The sequence below is a fragment of the Corylus avellana genome, chromosome 7, assembly GCF_965113065.1.
Source record: "Corylus avellana chromosome 7, dhCorAvel1.hap1.2, whole genome shotgun sequence".
NCBI classification, from domain to species: domain Eukaryota; kingdom Viridiplantae; phylum Streptophyta; class Magnoliopsida; order Fagales; family Betulaceae; genus Corylus; species Corylus avellana.
The window spans coordinates 3,043,678-3,060,615 of record NC_142496.1 but is presented as its reverse complement, the minus strand read 5'-3'; the positions used below and the strand labels follow the sequence as shown (position 1 = coordinate 3,060,615).

At 38.9% G+C, this 16,938-nt stretch overlaps 2 pseudogenes across 1 annotated transcript; one reads left to right on the top strand and one right to left on the bottom strand.

Annotated features, from left to right (window-relative positions):
* The first annotated feature begins 245 nt into the window (after positions 1 to 245).
* On the top strand, positions 246 to 2,279 carry LOC132185457 (beta-amyrin 28-monooxygenase-like; annotated as a pseudogene).
* A 2,504-nt stretch (positions 2,280 to 4,783) lies between these two features.
* Positions 4,784 to 16,558, bottom strand: LOC148584346 (lupeol synthase-like; annotated as a pseudogene). Its single transcript, XR_015912805.1, has 18 exons — positions 16,364 to 16,558; positions 9,659 to 9,844; positions 9,475 to 9,564; positions 9,172 to 9,369; positions 8,875 to 8,959; positions 8,567 to 8,733; positions 8,191 to 8,379; positions 7,911 to 8,024; positions 7,555 to 7,674; positions 7,351 to 7,471; positions 7,164 to 7,264; positions 6,949 to 7,005; positions 6,808 to 6,858; positions 6,575 to 6,718; positions 6,088 to 6,265; positions 5,724 to 5,804; positions 5,364 to 5,447; positions 4,784 to 4,894 (listed from the first exon to the last, which is right to left on the bottom strand). The product of XR_015912805.1 is annotated as a lupeol synthase-like (transcript).
* Positions 16,559 to 16,938: the final 380 nt, after the last annotated feature.

The window sequence follows — 16,938 nt, the reverse complement described above, 5'->3', positions numbered from 1 at the left end:
GATGGAGATATTTATTTGAAATTAAAGAAAAATCTTAGGACTAAGTGGCAAAATTGAAAACCTAGAGAATAAATTAAAATTGCATAAAAAGATATTCATAACTAAATTTGATTTTTTCCTGAAATATTTAAATTTATCATTTTCTATCAACTTAACCTTTTGGGATACTACAATACTTTACTTATACACCAAAATGTAATTACAATAGAGAAAAATAACAAAGAAAATTAACTAAAAATGACAACATGGAGCTCCTCCTCTTCCTCTTCTTCTTCATTACCCTACTCTTGGCCTCTTTCATTTCTTTTGGCATTTGTTCCTTAGCTTACGCAACCAAAGAAAATGTCACTCTCCCTCCTGGAATTTTCGGCTGGCTAATCATTGGCGAAACCCTTCAATTTTTGGCTGCAATGCAAGAGGAAGCATTGGAAAATTTTGTCTCAAAGAGAACAACCAAACACTCATCGAAAGTCTTCAAAACATGTATTCTTGGTGAGAATTTCATCATATTTTCTGGTGCTGCTGCAAATAGATTCATCTTTTCAAATGATGGCAAGTTGTTCATACGCTGGCGCCCTCCCTCGGTCCAGAAGCTCTTCCCCTCCACAGCACTTGTGCCCATTGAAAATGACGCTGCCAAGGCCAGGAAGTTCATATCCTTGTTCTTCAAGTTCAATGAGACTCACAAATTTGTGGCATCAAATGACTCCATTTCAAGAACCCACTTCAAGAATTACTGGGAAGGCAAAAATGAAGTTAAGGTACATCCTCTAGTGAAGATGCACACATTCACCTTAGCTTGCCATTTATTTATGAGCATCGATGACAAGGAGAAATTGTCCAAGTTTTTGTGCCACTTCAATGATCTCACCAAAGGCATTTTATCATGCAATAAAAGCAGCAGAAGCTCTCAGGAAAGAGATATATGTGATTGTGAAGGAGAGGAGGGAAGCCTTGGCAAATAATTTAGCTTCTCCAACACAGGCCGGGTGTGCTATCACAAATGATTGCTTTGCCATGCGACCACGATGGGTTCATGACAGAATTGGAGATTGCAGATAAGATTTTGGCATTAATTTCTGCTTGGGGGCCATGACACTACGACTGCCACTATCACTCTCTCTATGAAATATCTTGCAGAGATGCCTCACGTCTATAATGAAGTTGTAAGAGGTATTTATTTATTTATTTTTACTTTTTATTTGTGCATTGTATTAAGAATATGGTTAGTAATTTTTAATACGACCCAACATAAATCTGACATAAAATTAACAGGTTCTAGTTCGAGTTAGTTCGGGTTGACTTGAATTAAACGGGTCAATCATGGGCTTACTCGCTTAACTTATAGGTGACCCACATAATCCGTATAAAGTAAATTATACATTTTTTTTACATTTAAATTCATATACAAGTCAAAACTGGTCAAATAATATATTTATGAAATGGGTTATACGGATTGTGTTGTGTTATCCGTTTATTTAAAAAAGTCGTGTCAGGGTTTAGAGATTTGACATGTTAACTAAATGGCTCGTGTGTGGATTGACCCACGATCTCGACATGCCAACACGAATTGCTAGCCCTAATTAAGAAGCATATCTCTCTTTGTAGTTTTTATTTTGATTCATACATGTATACAAAACTAGCTGGTAGAACTTCTTTTGCATGATAGAGCAAAGTGAGATCATAGGGCTAATGAAGCCAAGAGAAGCACTATGTTGGGATGACATACAAAAGATGAAGTATACTTGGAACTTTGTGAACGAAGTGATGAGGCATACAACAATTGTTCAAGGTGCCTTTAGAGAAGCCAAGACAGATACTTTCTACGAGGGTTGTCATTCCAAAGGTTTGGAAGGTAAGTGATGTCCTTCTATTATATATAGCTAGCTACTTCATCCATCTTCATTTTCCATTATATATTACAAATTTTGTCTATCTATTTTTTTTTTTTTTTTTTTTTTTTTTTTTTTTTTTTTCAGATATATTGGAGTGTGGGTTTGACCCAGAAGAACTCTGAATACTTCTCGGAGCCAGAAAGGTTTAATCCAAGAAGATTTGAAGAAAATGGACCTTCTCCTTGCACATATGTTCCTTTTGGGGCAGGTCCTTTGATGTGCCCAGGAAAGGAGTATGCTAGAGTGACTGTTCTTGTCTTCCTCCATTACGTAGTGAAGATGTCCAAATGGGAACCAATTCTTCCCAATGAGAAAATTAAAATCGAGTCGGTCCCCGTTCTAGCAAAGGGTTCCCCAGTTTGGCTTTCTCCTTTCCAGGATTAGTAAGGGTTTTTTGATATGATTTCATTTGATTTATTTCTTCTGCTTGTATCGATATTTTTCTTCTTGTAATGTGTACTTAATTTGTTGCATAACTTTATTAGGTCATATTTGAGATTGCGTTTGAGGAGCTTAAAAGTGGTTTTAACACTCAAAAAGTTCGTTTGAAGAAAAAAGTACTTGTTTGGTAAAAAAATTAAAAGCGCTTTTAAGGGTTCAAAAAGCCTAAAAATGACCAAAACGCACTTTTGGTAAAAGCTTAAAAATGAAGCTTTTGCTCAAAAGCTCTTTTTAATTTAAAAGCTCTATTTCTCAAACTCAATCTCAAACAGACTCTTAGTCCAAAGTTTCTAATTAGCTTAGTTGCTATTTAGCATGCCATGAATGTGATTGTATGTCACCACCGACCGTAACTTGAATAGCTTTACTTACAGGATCATGACGCCGTTTGGCAACCCTTTTCCATCCCTTCAACACTATTCACGCTCTATTTTCTTTTTTCCCAAAAAAATTAACATAAAAACATTTTCACATTTTCATTTTTTATATCACATAATTTACTTTTTATTATCATTCAGATAAAAAAAATCACTACAAACAAAATTTTATCACTTTTCCATACCAAACATTCTTACTTTTTATTCATATTAGTTAATCCACGTTAGCTACAGTAGCAAAGGGAAAATGGTTTACCAAACACTCTCCTAACTTATGGCAAGGACGGTGGCCATACCCCCTCTCCCAACCTAATATTTTTAAACAGTAATTTAATTGATGATTTTAAAAGTTACACAAAGAAGTGCGATATTGAGTTTGAAGAAGTGGGAGTGTGTTTAGTATTACCCCTTTTTAAAACCGTTGATCTATATTCTTAATTGTATGGATTTTTATTTGGAGAATTGGTTATTATCAAAGTTTATTAAGAATATAATTTATCTATATTCTTGATGGGTTTTTACATGGAAAGTTAAAGCTACAAACATTTTGCAAGTATATCTCTGATTTGTGATATTTGATGTCTTTGTGGCATAACGGTGACCTTGTATAAATTTATTGTAAAAATATTTCTATGGGAATTTTGTTTGCTCACAATAATTTGGAATATGAAACATTAATTAGTTTGTTTAAACTTACAAATCCCCTAATCCCATTTCCTACGCTCATCCTTATTTCTTGTAAATTTTTCAGAATTAGCAGGTTCCTCGAGTTGATCAGATACTCCGGTAGCTGAATGTGGGAGGGAGTTGTTGGAGTGTAATTAGAATTAGAGGTTTCAATAAGTGTGTTGTAGTGTTTGTTTTTGTTTAATTAGTTGGAATGTGAGACAATTGAAGTTATAGTTTTTAAATATTAATGGACCCAGACTATATGTTGCTGCATGGGGGAATATATTTTAGAGACGTATTTGGATTTTTGATTTATTGTATTTGATAGTTACTGAGTACTTTAATGAAGAAGTGTGTTTTATTATTAAGTTTTGTTGGGTTATTTATTTATCTCTAATTGCAGTTTACAAATAATTAGGTGGCCGGCATGAATCATTGATTTTTAGTTGAAATAGAGTGGAAGAAGAAAATATTTCAAATAAGTGTAAAATTAGGTCTAATTAAGTTGGTGCCATGTGCATAATGAGTAACACGTAAGTGTCGTTATAAAATTGGATCTAACGTAGTTCACTAACATAATCCACCACGATTTTGCACATAAGTTAATAGTAGACTTATTTGTTATTTTTGCATACCACATAAAGTTTATTGCAAATCCATGTAGCCATAGAGATTGATTTTGCATTTTTTTTTCCTCAAAGATAATTACCTCCATGTTTGCATCTTATAAACCGAATGACCTCTCAAAGAGAAAAAGAGAACACGGGAACTTTTTTTTTTTTGGGAAGAAAGGCGTAGTTTAAAATATTGAAAGTTTTAAATCACTACTTATCTCAAAAGACAATACACACTATTTTAATTGAAATGAGAAATCAATTTGTAGAGTTAAGATTCAAATTCAAAAGTACCTCGGCTCTATCTAATATCATGGTAAATCACCACTTATTTATATATTTAAATTAATAAAAAATAATAAATTCAAGTATTTAATTAATACTTCAATAAAAGTGCTTTATTTGAAAGTTGAATATGCAAAGATATTGATGCAACATGGTCCTCATGCAAGATTTAGAAGAGAAACAAAAAGAGAAAAAAAAAAACTTGAAAAAAACTATAAGGTTTATATTGCATGATATTGCACATTTAACACTCACATATATTAATATTATATTGCATTACATGATTGAGTTGCTGTTTGTCTCACACCAAACTAATTACGACATAATTTACATCTTTCAAGTGGCAGAGAATTTTCTGCATTTATTCGGTAAGCATTCTTAACATTTGTTACTTTGAATGAAAGTTGTACATATGTATTGGAGAGAGACCATTCTCTTTCAAACTAACTTGGGCTCCTGAAGTTCATTTAATATGCAATCATTTGGTTAAGCATTCAGGTTATCATGCAAACAGAACTCGCCTCCGATATTCTCCAAGAGCCCATATCGGAAAAATGTTTCTATATGATGAGTAGTTTAGTATACAGTTTCTCATAAATACTCCAGTGATTTCCTGTTGCCAATATTAACCATCGATTATATGCTAATACCATGCTTTAAAAAAATAAACTTAATATGTAAAAAACTTATTTTGATTAAAAAGAAAAGGAAGAAAAAAAAAAAGAAAAAAAAGAAAAGAAAAAAAAGACCAAATTGCAGACACTTAAATGGACAAAGTTTTCCTTTAAATTGGATTGAAAGAAATGCCACTCTTCACACCTATTTAGCACACTCAATTTACACCAGCTATAGTTGAGTATTTTAAGTAGCTTTCTATGTAAGCCATTTAGGAAAAATGAAAACTATTTAAAACACGTCAGTGTGAAGAGTATCATTACTTATTAAATTGACACATGTCTTCAAAAGCACGTGAGAATCGTTGCTAATGTAAAGACATATGTTAATTTAATAGCATGGACCGTAGGAATACTTTGTGAACTTATCTTAATGTGTTGGATTCTAAATATATAGACATGAATTACCTGTTGAGGGAAGTCACCATCTTCTATCTGTGAATTGATTAATACTCTTACTCCACGATGAATTGGTGTTGGGTATATCTCGGCCTAAAGTTGTGAAAACATTCAAAATCAACATATGGGTATGTTTGTATTTCCTAAAAGTTGAATACCTAAGCTTCATACTTTCTTGACTTTATTTGTGTAAATGATCTTAATTTTTCTATTCATATGCATGCATGCATGTAGAGTTTTTTGGTAATATTTTTTCTTTCTATAACGAAATATTATTACATTCTTTGGTCTTCTTATGCAGCATTAGCAATGCTATGTTATAGTGCAGTGCAAATAGTTGACTATTTGAAGAGAAAATGATGCACCGACCTGCCCAGCCTCAATGAGGGACAACAAAGCCCACGTGGTTTGGACTAGATTTGAATGATTTCCTTCTATATTCGTCCAAACCTATTTCACAAAGAAACAAACTTGAGTTCTTTCTTTTCATTCTCCAATTTTTTTTTATTTTTTTTTATATGGTTTGGTAGTATACATATTTATAATTGGATAGAGATTCTCAACAATCTTGTTGTCTCACTTGTTAGCAATTCGCACTCGCTCTTATAGGACCCATCTGTCTAAATAGGTTTTGGGCAACTCGTTCCTTGTTCGGACAAATGAACTTTATAAAAACTTTCTTATATTTGTTGCCTGAGAATCTAAATTCAAATTGAAATGATCTGTTTCATACCTTGTTTTGGCTTGATAGGTAACTTTCTCCCCAACCACCATTAGGTAGCTGCTTTGATAGCAAAAATTCACAAGCTTTGCGCAATGCAGGACAATTTTTGTAGCTTTTTCCACAGGCTGCCAGTGCCCCTACAGCAAACCATGTACCATAGGTGTAGCAAATCCCCCAACAACCATACCTGTAAAAATGATCTTTTATCCTTCAATAATACTTAATATAGGTTAAAATATTTATTAAATTATTCATTTCCTACAGAGTAATGCTATTTAGTAGAATGGGATATGACTGTAATAAAACTTGATGATTTAGTACGTAGTGAAAATCAGCCTTTATATCAGATCTTATATATATAAAACCAATGACTGCTTTTCACTGTCACCATCATCTCAAGTGTATGGAGACAACTGATTGATGATTCAACTTGATATTAAAGCAAATGTTCTGAGTTTTGAACATTGTCTCCAAATTTAATATAGAGCTAAATTACCATAATCCATCAGGTTCTTGGATGTCTTCAATGTATTGAATTCCCCTAGAAATGCTACTGTCTATCTCTGTCCTCCGGTGCATGGGATAGAGCTTCCTAAAGAGTACCAGAGCTTGAAATGCAGCTGAAGTGCACTCTACATACCTATAAGGTGCATGCCACAACCTTGTTGTTAGGAAGCAAATATGAGCAAAACCTTTGTATATGTACGTTGTTGTGTTGAAGATTTTTACTCTCTCTCAATAAGGGCATCTTCAAAGAACTCTAGCTGTGGGGTTGAACTTCTGAGAAATTAGATACAAAAAATTATGTTAACTAGTGCAGGGTATATATAGAAGAAGAAGATTTTTAATTGTCAAGCTTTGAGAAGTTACCTCCAACCAAGCATATGCTCTTCGAGTCTCCCATGCTGGGAAGCCACCATTATTACTCTGTAGTGGCAATTGAAAGAATTTCAATTATTCATGTGAAGCATTTGGGAAAGCTTAAACATAATGAAGTTTCAGAAGTGAAACCAATTAAACAACATTTTATGTATCCTTAATTTCTAACTGAGTCAAAAATAGAATTTGGAAGGTTGACTTGTTACTTGTAGAGAAAGAATGACATTCACAGCATCATAAAACCGCTTTGTCTCCATTTTCTCCCCAACAAGGTCTGCAAGCCTTTTTGAGAACAAGATTGCAACTTGCAAAAGAGAAGGTTTTGCCAAATGTCAGATTCTGCTATGAAACAAATTTTTGGTAATTTATTTTGATAGAGTTGAGTGATTACCTTCAGCCCTTCAGCAGTGCTATTAGAGACTTGCCAGCCATGGTCCTGCATGGAAAATGTCCATGCTCCTTTGCTTATGTGGCGATACATAGCTTTGAAGTCCCCATAAGGGTTTTCTAGAACCTAGAAAATAACATGATTATTATGTTAAAGCACATTATCTTTGGAAAAACAATGTAAGGAGTATATATATATATTTTACTGACCTGTGAAGCCTTTACAAATTCATGTGCTTTACGAAGGGTTGGCCAATACTCTTTGTTTAGATTACAAGAGAGAATTGCTTGAATAGCAAAACCCGCATCCCACATCTGACACTCGAAACTCTGCATCGGATAAACCAGGTATCATTTATTACTACATTTCAAAATAAAATATTTGATTTTAAATGGACCAAGATTTTGCAGGCTTGACTTTTGGGTAAATGCTTCAATATGTTCCTCGATGTGATAATTAATTGGTTTGTTCTTGTTCCACATAAGACCATGTTAGAATATTTTATTTTATGATTTTTTCTCTTCTTTAGTCTAGATGAAAGGCAAGGGGTGATAATATATAGAACCTGAATTTTTAAGCCATCTTCAGCAACCCAATAGTTGTCTGGAATCCTGCCTAGATGAAGCTTGTATGCCTCCCCATTTGGATCTTCAGCCCAACAGGCAATCAAACATAGTACCTGTAGTAAAATCAAACATAGTACCTGTAATAAAAATAACCTTGAAAATTCAGTTCATTGATGAAAATATCAAATACTTAATTTGATATATATATATATATATATATATATATATATATATATATATATATATTGTATCTGCAACCCTAGCACACTAGTTATTGACCTTTTCAACGCTTCCAATGCAAAGGTATCTGCTGTTCTCATCCTCATAATGCACATGACCAATTGCAGCTTTGAGTGCTTTCTCTCTCATCATTGAAAATGGCCAATAGCTCAGGATAGGCTCGACTACATGGTGAAGAAATCCCCATAGCATATCTTGTATGAGGGGATGCGGATAGTAGAGATCCTCCTAAATTAGCAACATGGGTGAGTTTTATGTATGAATTAACTTCACCAGGAATCTTCACAATTGCTTGTGTAATTTGAATATGTATGGTGATAATGATTTATTGTCTTGGCTGAACGCATTTTTGCAAAAGCCTTGTGCAGAGGCTTCTGATAAAAAAGAAATGCAGAAGGATTAAGATTCAACAAACCTTTGCAATTGTATTCCGGGCTTTATCCCAGTTAATTTGATGGTAAGGCTCATTATATAACTCTTGTCTTAGCGATTGAATCAATCCAGTGATTGGACCAACAAACCTCTTCCCATATAAATAAGACATTGGCATGTAAACCAAGCGACAATAGCATAACATTTTGCCTACATTTCATGTAATGAACACCTTGAGTATTAGATACATGCACCAAGGCTAACTCTTTGATACACACACCTTTAGTAGTATATATATATATATCTTATTATGTGCTTTCCAACAAAAAGATGTACGTGAGTGGAAAAAACTTGGATGCATGGGGAAGATTTTAGGAAGAAGACAGAACTCTAGGGGAAGTGGATTGTAGCCTGACCACTCATACACTCCCAGTACCTTCACATGAGATGAGACATTTGAGTTTTCACTTGACAGATAACTCAATGAGACTACTTTACATCACAAGTTCACGAATCACAATATGCTAAAGATTATATATTACAGTTGAAAGTGAATATGCTACCATCATTCTCGTTAGGTGTTTTGTTAGCTAATTTGTTAAAACTAACATATGGTAATGGTTTCAACTTTCAAATGGTCATATATACCGTGACCCAAAACTTTCCCCATGAAGGAATAGCCACTAAACCACCATGGTCAAGAATCGATTTCTAGCCTCTAGCCACTGCCCCATCTTCACCATCTTCAGGTCCCTCTCCAAGTATTCTCAAGGCAATATAGCTCAATGCTGACCCAAACATTGTGCTGTGACCCTCTATATGGAAGCCCCAACCTCCATCTTCGTTCTATCCAACAAATACACATGTTTAAAAATTAGCCAACTTTTTAGTTTTCTAGCTAGGACTTCAAAGACACAAACTTATGTTCAGAAAAGAATAAAAGAATAAAACCTGATGATTATACAAGTATTGAATAATTTCCTTCTGGTGTGCTGGTGAAAATATAGCGTTGAGACCTCCAGTGATGTATAATGCCATTACCTGCATATCATAATAATATGAAATTAAGCTAGATAAGAAACAACAATAAGGATGCATATATATTTGTATATAGAATGGTGAGAAAAAAACATACAAAGGGTTGAAGGAAAAACAAGGGGCCAGCAGATTCAGCAGGCCAGTGGCCATCATGGGCTTGAATGGAGGAATAAAAGCTCAGTGCTCTTCTCATTATAATAATCACTGCTTCTTTTGTTATCGCCTCTGTTTCTTTCACTTCCACTGGTGCTGGAATTCGTGGACATGGATTCTCCTTCCTAAGCTGTGAGTTTTCCATATCAAACAGAGAAATGTCCAAGTAAAAAATAAGTCAAAGCCCTCACAATTGAAATTTTGTAGATTCTAACACAAATCACAACCATATGATCTTATCATTGATGCAAAGAACAGGGGAGGATGAGGTAAACATACTTGGCTCTCATGTCTATTTTTTCTTATCTGATTTTCTTCTGCAGCAACTTTTCATACAAGTTACCAGCCGGTAACCTAATTTTGAGAATACAAGTTTCTAAAACACACACACGTGGGATCACTGAATTCATACATTTTCACCGATCTTCTACAAACCAATGTTGACAAAAATACAACCTACATAAAAAGTAACCTCCAACAGTATATAGTAACTTCTATGGCACGTTAACCGTAACAGACTGCCAGCCTATCATGGTTCTCAAAGAAACTATATGAGAATGAAGAGACATGCATGCATGCAGAGATATATAGGTAAAGCTGTAAAGGTATGTAACCTTAAGTTATCACTAAAGAGTTTGATATTTCTGTGTGATTGCTTGCCTGTATTTTTCATTGATGCATGCTAAATTTATACACGTTCTTTGAGAGATTTACAAAGGAAAGTATTTTACAAAATGAATGACAAATTCTTGGTTTTCCTTTCTTGTTGAGCACTAGCCGTTGGGCTGATTGTAGGATTTCATTTGCCTTATTTGGGATGTAGCCGTTGCTTGAGATTCCTTGTGAGGATTGTGATCTTGCAGGTCACGCACTTGCCTTGTGGAGAATATGGACGTTGCTTTGGTTGCCATGTGAGGATTTGAGTTGGTTCCATTACGCCCCCGCAAGCGAGACACGTGGCACACGACGTTGAGCTTGGTTCGCATGAGAGAGAAAGGAGAGAAAGCGGTGGGTTTAGTGAAGATGTCAGCGAGGTTGTCTTTGCTAGAGATGAAACGCACGACAAGGGTGTTGGAGGCGACTTTATCGCGGACAAAGTGGAAGTCGATTTCAATGTGTTTTGTGCGTGCATGGAAGGCGGGGTTGGCAGATAAGTAGGTGGCACCAATATTGTCGCACCAAAGTGTAGGGGGATGGGGAAGAAAAATGCCAAGGTCACGGAGCAAGGATTGGAGCCAAATGAGTTCGGCAGCGGTAATGGCGAGGGTGCGATATTCAGATTCAGTGCTTGAGCGGGCAACAGTGCGATGTTTGCGAGAGGACCATGAGATGAGGTTAGGGCCAAGGAATACACAAAAGCCACCAGTGGATTTTCGGTCATCGGGGCAGCCGGCCCAGTCAGCATCAGAGAAAGCTTGTAGGGTGCGGGAGGGGGACCGACGGAGGAGTAGTCCATAGGTGATGGTGAATTTGAGGTAGCGAAGGATGCGCTTTACGGCTTGGAGGTGGATAGAGGTGGGGCGGTGCATGAATTGAGAAACTTTGTTGACTGCAAAGGAAATGTCAGGGTGGGTGAGGGAGAGATATTGGAGGCCGCCAACAAGGCTGCGGTAAGAGGATGGGTCATTGAGTGGATCCCCAGAGAGTAGAGATAGGGTATGTGCAGTAGACATGGGTGACTTGACGGGTTTAGCATCAGTCATGTTGCTTTTGCGAAGGAGATCCAAGATATAGCGTTGTTGAGAGAGAATGAGACCATCAGGTGTAGTAATGGCTTCCATGCCAAGGAAGAAGTGAAGGGAGCCAAGGTCTTTAATTGCAAAGTCAACTCGGAGGGATTGCAGAAGGGAGGTGGTCTCGTGAGGAGTGGAACTGGTGATAAGTATGTCATCGACGTAGATGAGGATGTATGTGGTATGTTGAGGTGTACACCGAGTGAATAGGGAGGAGTCGGAGCGAGATCCGACAAAACCAAGCTCAAGAAGTCGATCACTGAGACGAGAAAACCAAGCGCGGGGAGCTTGCTTTAAACCATACAGTGCCTTGTGTAGCTTGCAAACATGATTGGGGTAGTTGGGATGAATAAAACCAGGAGGTTGATCCATATAGACATCTTCGGAAAGCCATCCGTGAAGGAAGGCATTTTGTACATCAATCTGGCGAATAGACCATCCGGATGAAATTGCCAGAGAAAGAACTAAGCGAATGGTGGTGGGCTTAACCACCGGACTGTAGGTCTCGCCATAGTCAATGCCAGGTTGTTGGTGAAATCCCTTGGCGACGAGTCGGGCTTTGTAGCGATCAATGGTGCCGTCAGCTTTACGTTTCAGACGAAAAACCCATTTGCATCCAACGATGTTGGTATTGGGGGGTGGAGAGACCAAGGTCCAAGTGCCATTGGTGAGTAATGCATCAAATTCAGTATTCATGGCAGCTCGCCAGGCAGGATGTGGAGCAGCAGAGGAGTAGCTGGTCGGTTCGACATCATTCGAGCAGGTGGTGGCAATGAGTGCTTTTGGGAGAGGATACTGGATGAGTCCCTCTGGAAGGTTCTTTGGCTTGAAAATGTTGTTCCTGGAGCGAGTTTGCATGCCATGTTGTCGGGGAGGAGGAGCTGGTGGAGCAGTTTCTGCAGGTGCAACCTATGGACAAGAAGGAGAACTAGTGTTAGTAGTAGTAGGTGCTAATGAAGGGGGGGAGGTGACCTCAGCGAAAGTGGGAGGTGGTGGTGGAGTTGGGGGGTGACTCCGTGGGTTATGGGGGTGTTGAGGAGTGTGGAAGGGTGGGTTAGGGGAAGGAGGGAGAGAATAGAGGAGAGTGTGTTGAGAGGGTGGGTTCGAAGTGGAAGGGGAGGGGCGAGAAAAGGGGAAAGAAGATTCATTGAAAATGACATGTCGGGAAATATAGATGCGACCGGAAGGAAGATGAAGATATTTGTAGCCACGATGGGAGGGACTATAGCCGAGAAAGACGCATTCAGCAGATAGATAATCCAATTTGTGTCGGTTATATGGGCGCAGGTGTGGCCAACACGCGCATCCGAAAACCCGTAAAAAAATGTAGTTTGGGCGAAGGTTGAAAAGTGTTTGAAAGGGGGAGAGGTGATTGAGGACTGGAGTGGGCAATCTATTAATGAGATAGGACGCTGTTTGGAAAGCTTCAGCCCAATAGGTTAAAGGAGTGGAAGAATGGGCTAGTAGAGTAAGGCCCATTTCGACTATGTGCCTGTGCTTGCGTTCTACAGACCCATTTTGTTCGTGAGTGTGAGGGCATGCTAAACGATGATGGATGCCATGTGATGTAAAAAGATGTCGGAGTTTTTGAAATTCGCCACCGCCATCGGTTTGAATGGATTTAATTTTACGATCAAAAAGTCTTTCGACATATGCCTGAAACTTAGGAAATATGGTGAAAACATCAGATTTGCATTGGATGGGATATAAGCAAGAAAATTTGCTAAAGTGATCAACAAAAATAACATAATAACGAGCACCATTATTTGATAAAACAGGGGAAGGTCCCCAAACATCAGAAAAAATTAATTCTAGAGGAACATGTGATGGGTGATCTGATATGGAAAAAGGAAGCTGGTGACTTTTGCCACGACGACAGGCGGGGCAAAGTGGTAGCTTCTTATTAGACGTGACGGGTAGGTGAAATTGAGACACAACTTGACGAAGTATTCGATCAGCAGGATGACCGAGACGCGCGTGCCAATCGTGATGAGAAGCACGTTCACTAGAAAAAACACTAGGTGGTGCTGCTGATGTAGAAGGGGACCATTGATAAAGTCCATTCTTACTCGGGCCTTTGTGTAAAATCTTCCCGGAGATGCGATCCTTAACAAAAAAACAAGAAGGGTGAAATTCCATGAAAGCATTATTATCTAAAGTAAATTTTTGCACAGATAATAAATTTTTTGTAATTTTTGGAACATGCAAAACATTACGTAAAATAAAATTAGGTTGAGAGAATAGAGAAGTGCCAATGTTTTTAATGGCTAAGCGGGTACCATTGCCCACTTGAATTTGATCGGGGCCATCGTACTCTTATGATTGAATATTCAATTGATTTGAATCGGAGGTGACGTGGTGAGAAGCACCAGTGTCGGGATACCAATTGAGATCCCGAGATGATGTGGCCATTGCATTATAAGCTGTGAAACTTGGGCCAGGGGCTTGGTAAGCTTGATTAAATCTGTTGTAGCAGGTGAGGGCTGAATGGCCCAATTTGCCACAAACTTGACATGTGGGTTTGGACCTTGAGGAGCCCATATGTGGGCTGGACCGTGAGGAGCCCATTTGTTGATGTGGGCTATATTGAAAGGGAAAGGGACCTAAAGGTAGGGGTGGGCACGGGTCGGGGCGGGGCGGGTATGGGCTTTTTTTCCACCCGCCCCGCACCCTGCAGGTTTTGAATTTTTCAACCCGTCACCCGAGCAAAATTAACAAAACCGCGCGGGTTCGGGTTGTGCGGGGCGGGGGGGGACGGGGCGGGTTCATGCGGGTTGTGCGGGTTGGGTTCTTCTCCTCCATTTTCGTCTCTTCTGCAGGTTTCTTGTCCTCCATTTTCAAACAAACCCTACATTAGAATACCAAGAAACAATGAAACACAACCCAACCCAACATCAAACCTATAAACAATGGAATAGAAAACCAAAGAATGATTAGATCTGAATGATAAAAGATCTTTTGGTTCCCATTCATGAAAGAGGCCTAGAGAGAGAGAGAAAAACCTGGATCGTGGATCGTGGTCTGTGGAGTGGAGGTGGGAGCGGCGCAAGAGCCAGTGATTTGAGGTGGAGCGGCGGCGCAGACGAGCAAGCAAGAGTGACGGAGAGAGAGCGAGAGCGAGAGCAAGAGAGATGGAGAGATGGAGAGAGAGCAAGAGACGAGAGGCTGAGAGAGGAAGGGAGGGAGAGAGGCGGCTGAAACTGAAAGAGAGAGTTAGGAAATTAGGTTAGGGTTTTTTTAGTTTTAATATTTTTATAGTTGGGCGGGTCGGATCGGGGCGGGGCGGGTACCCGCATGAAATAAATCTCTATACCCGCAACCCGCCCCGCCCCGCCCCGCACGGGTTGGAGAGATCCTACCCGAACCCGCAAAAATATGCCTAAAAACTGCTCGGGGCGGGGCGGGGCGGGTTTGCGGGTCGGTCGGGTTTTTGCCCACCCCTACCTAAAGGTCCTCCCTGACTTCTGGATGCAGAAGCGTGAAATTGATGAGGGCGCCCCCGTCATCGTTGCCCTTGGCCGGAGGAGCGCTGGAAAGCTCGATGACTGTTACGGCTGCGGTGGAAGTTGGGGCTCCGAGCTGCGACTTTGGCTGTCGGAAAAGAGGAGTCTTCATGATGATGTTTTGCAAGCCGAGATTCGTGGGCAAGGAGATGCCCAAACAGCGTGTCAATGGAGAGGGGCTCCACACGAGTGGTTACGGAGGTTACAAATGGGTCGTATTCGGAACCCAAACCGCCGAGGAGATAGGAGGTGAATTCTTCATCACTGATTTTGTGTCCGGCAGCAGCAAGAGTGGCAGTGGTGTGCTTGATTTGATGATAATAATCTGAGATACTCAGATTTCCTTTCTTGGCAGTGGTGAGTTGAAGACGGAGGGTTAATATACGGGCTTGAGATTCTGAAGTGAAGGATTTATCAAGTGTCTTCCATAGCTCCTGGGCAGTCTTGCAACCAAGGACCTGAGGCAGCAATTCATCGGAGATGGAGGACATTAACATGCTAAGAACCAATTGATCTTGACGGAGGCATCGAAGGGTGTCTGGGTCTGTGGAGATGGTGGAAGTGCCGCCAGGGGAGGTGGAGATGGGCGGGCTGGGGGTATTGGTGCCGTCGATGAACCCATAGAGATCATGACCTTGGAGGAATGGCTCCACAAGGCCACGTTAGGTCATGTAATTGGTTTTGTTGAGCTTGGTGATGGATTGGGCAAAACTGGAGAGAGGAGCTACGGGAAGGGCTTGTTGGGTATTGATGGGAGTAGTGGTTGGGGTGGTTTCGGTGGAGGTGGTTTCAGTGGAGGCAGAGGCCATTTGAGAAGAGCAGCAGGTGTTTGAAAAAATGCTTCAGAGACAAGGGAGAAAAAAAAAGACGACGTGAGTCGCTCGTTCAAAGCTCTGATACCATAAAGAGTTTGATATTTCTGTGTGATTGCTTGCCTGTATTTTTCATTGATGCATGCTAAATTTATACACGTTCTTTGAGAGATTTACAAAGGAAAGTATTTTACAAAATGAATGACAAATTCTTGGTTTTCCTTGTTGAGCACTAGCCGTTGGGCTGATTGTAGGATTTCATTTGCCTTATTTGGGATGTAGCCGTTGCTTGAGATTCCTTGTGAGGATTGTGATCTTGCAGGTCACGCACTTGCCTTGTGGAGAATATGGACGTTGCTTTGGTTGCCATGTGAGGATTTGAGTTGGTTCCATTAATCACTTGTTTTAAAAGTTTAAGTTGGTAAAAAGAGATAAATTGAATCGTTTAATCAATACTTAACATTTCCTTTCATTTGTGAACTTAAATTCCCTTTTTAATAAGTGAAATCACCCAACACGTACGTAGAATATTTATTTAAAGATTTGAACTTAATTATAATAAGAAGTAAATTTAATCATTTAATTAGATACTTTAACTTACTTGCATTCTCATCAAAAGATCAGCGCTCTGTCTCATCCGAAACCGATTATTCTTGAAGTTGTGGCAGGCCTTTTCAACTTGAGCACGTTCTTCGGGAGTGCCGACGTCAGGGTCGAATTCCCAGTGTTGCCGTCCGACGAAGTTGTTTACGCTCACCAGCCCCGGCCCTCCTTCGGTTATCTTTAACTTCCACATCCTCTATATTAATGTAACAAATAACCGACACTACTACTCAGACATGCAAGATGATTTTCAAGTATATTGTATATATGAAACGAGAGATCATTTGCAGTGTCGGAAAGAAATTATGTAGCAAACAAAAAAACATGGTAAAAGAAGTTAGCCATGTGTTAATTTGCAGCTGAAATGGCCTTAGATATCATTTATAAAAAAGAAAGAGAGGTACCTTGAAAGTGTTTTTTTAAGAGGAACATAAATTCTGAGTTTGTTCCCCAGAGACAAACAAAAGGGTGGCAGTACTGGCACGTACGTCTAGAGAAATGAACACTTGACTGAGATGCATGAAAGCCATAAGACTCTCTCCCTATATATATATATATATATATATATATATA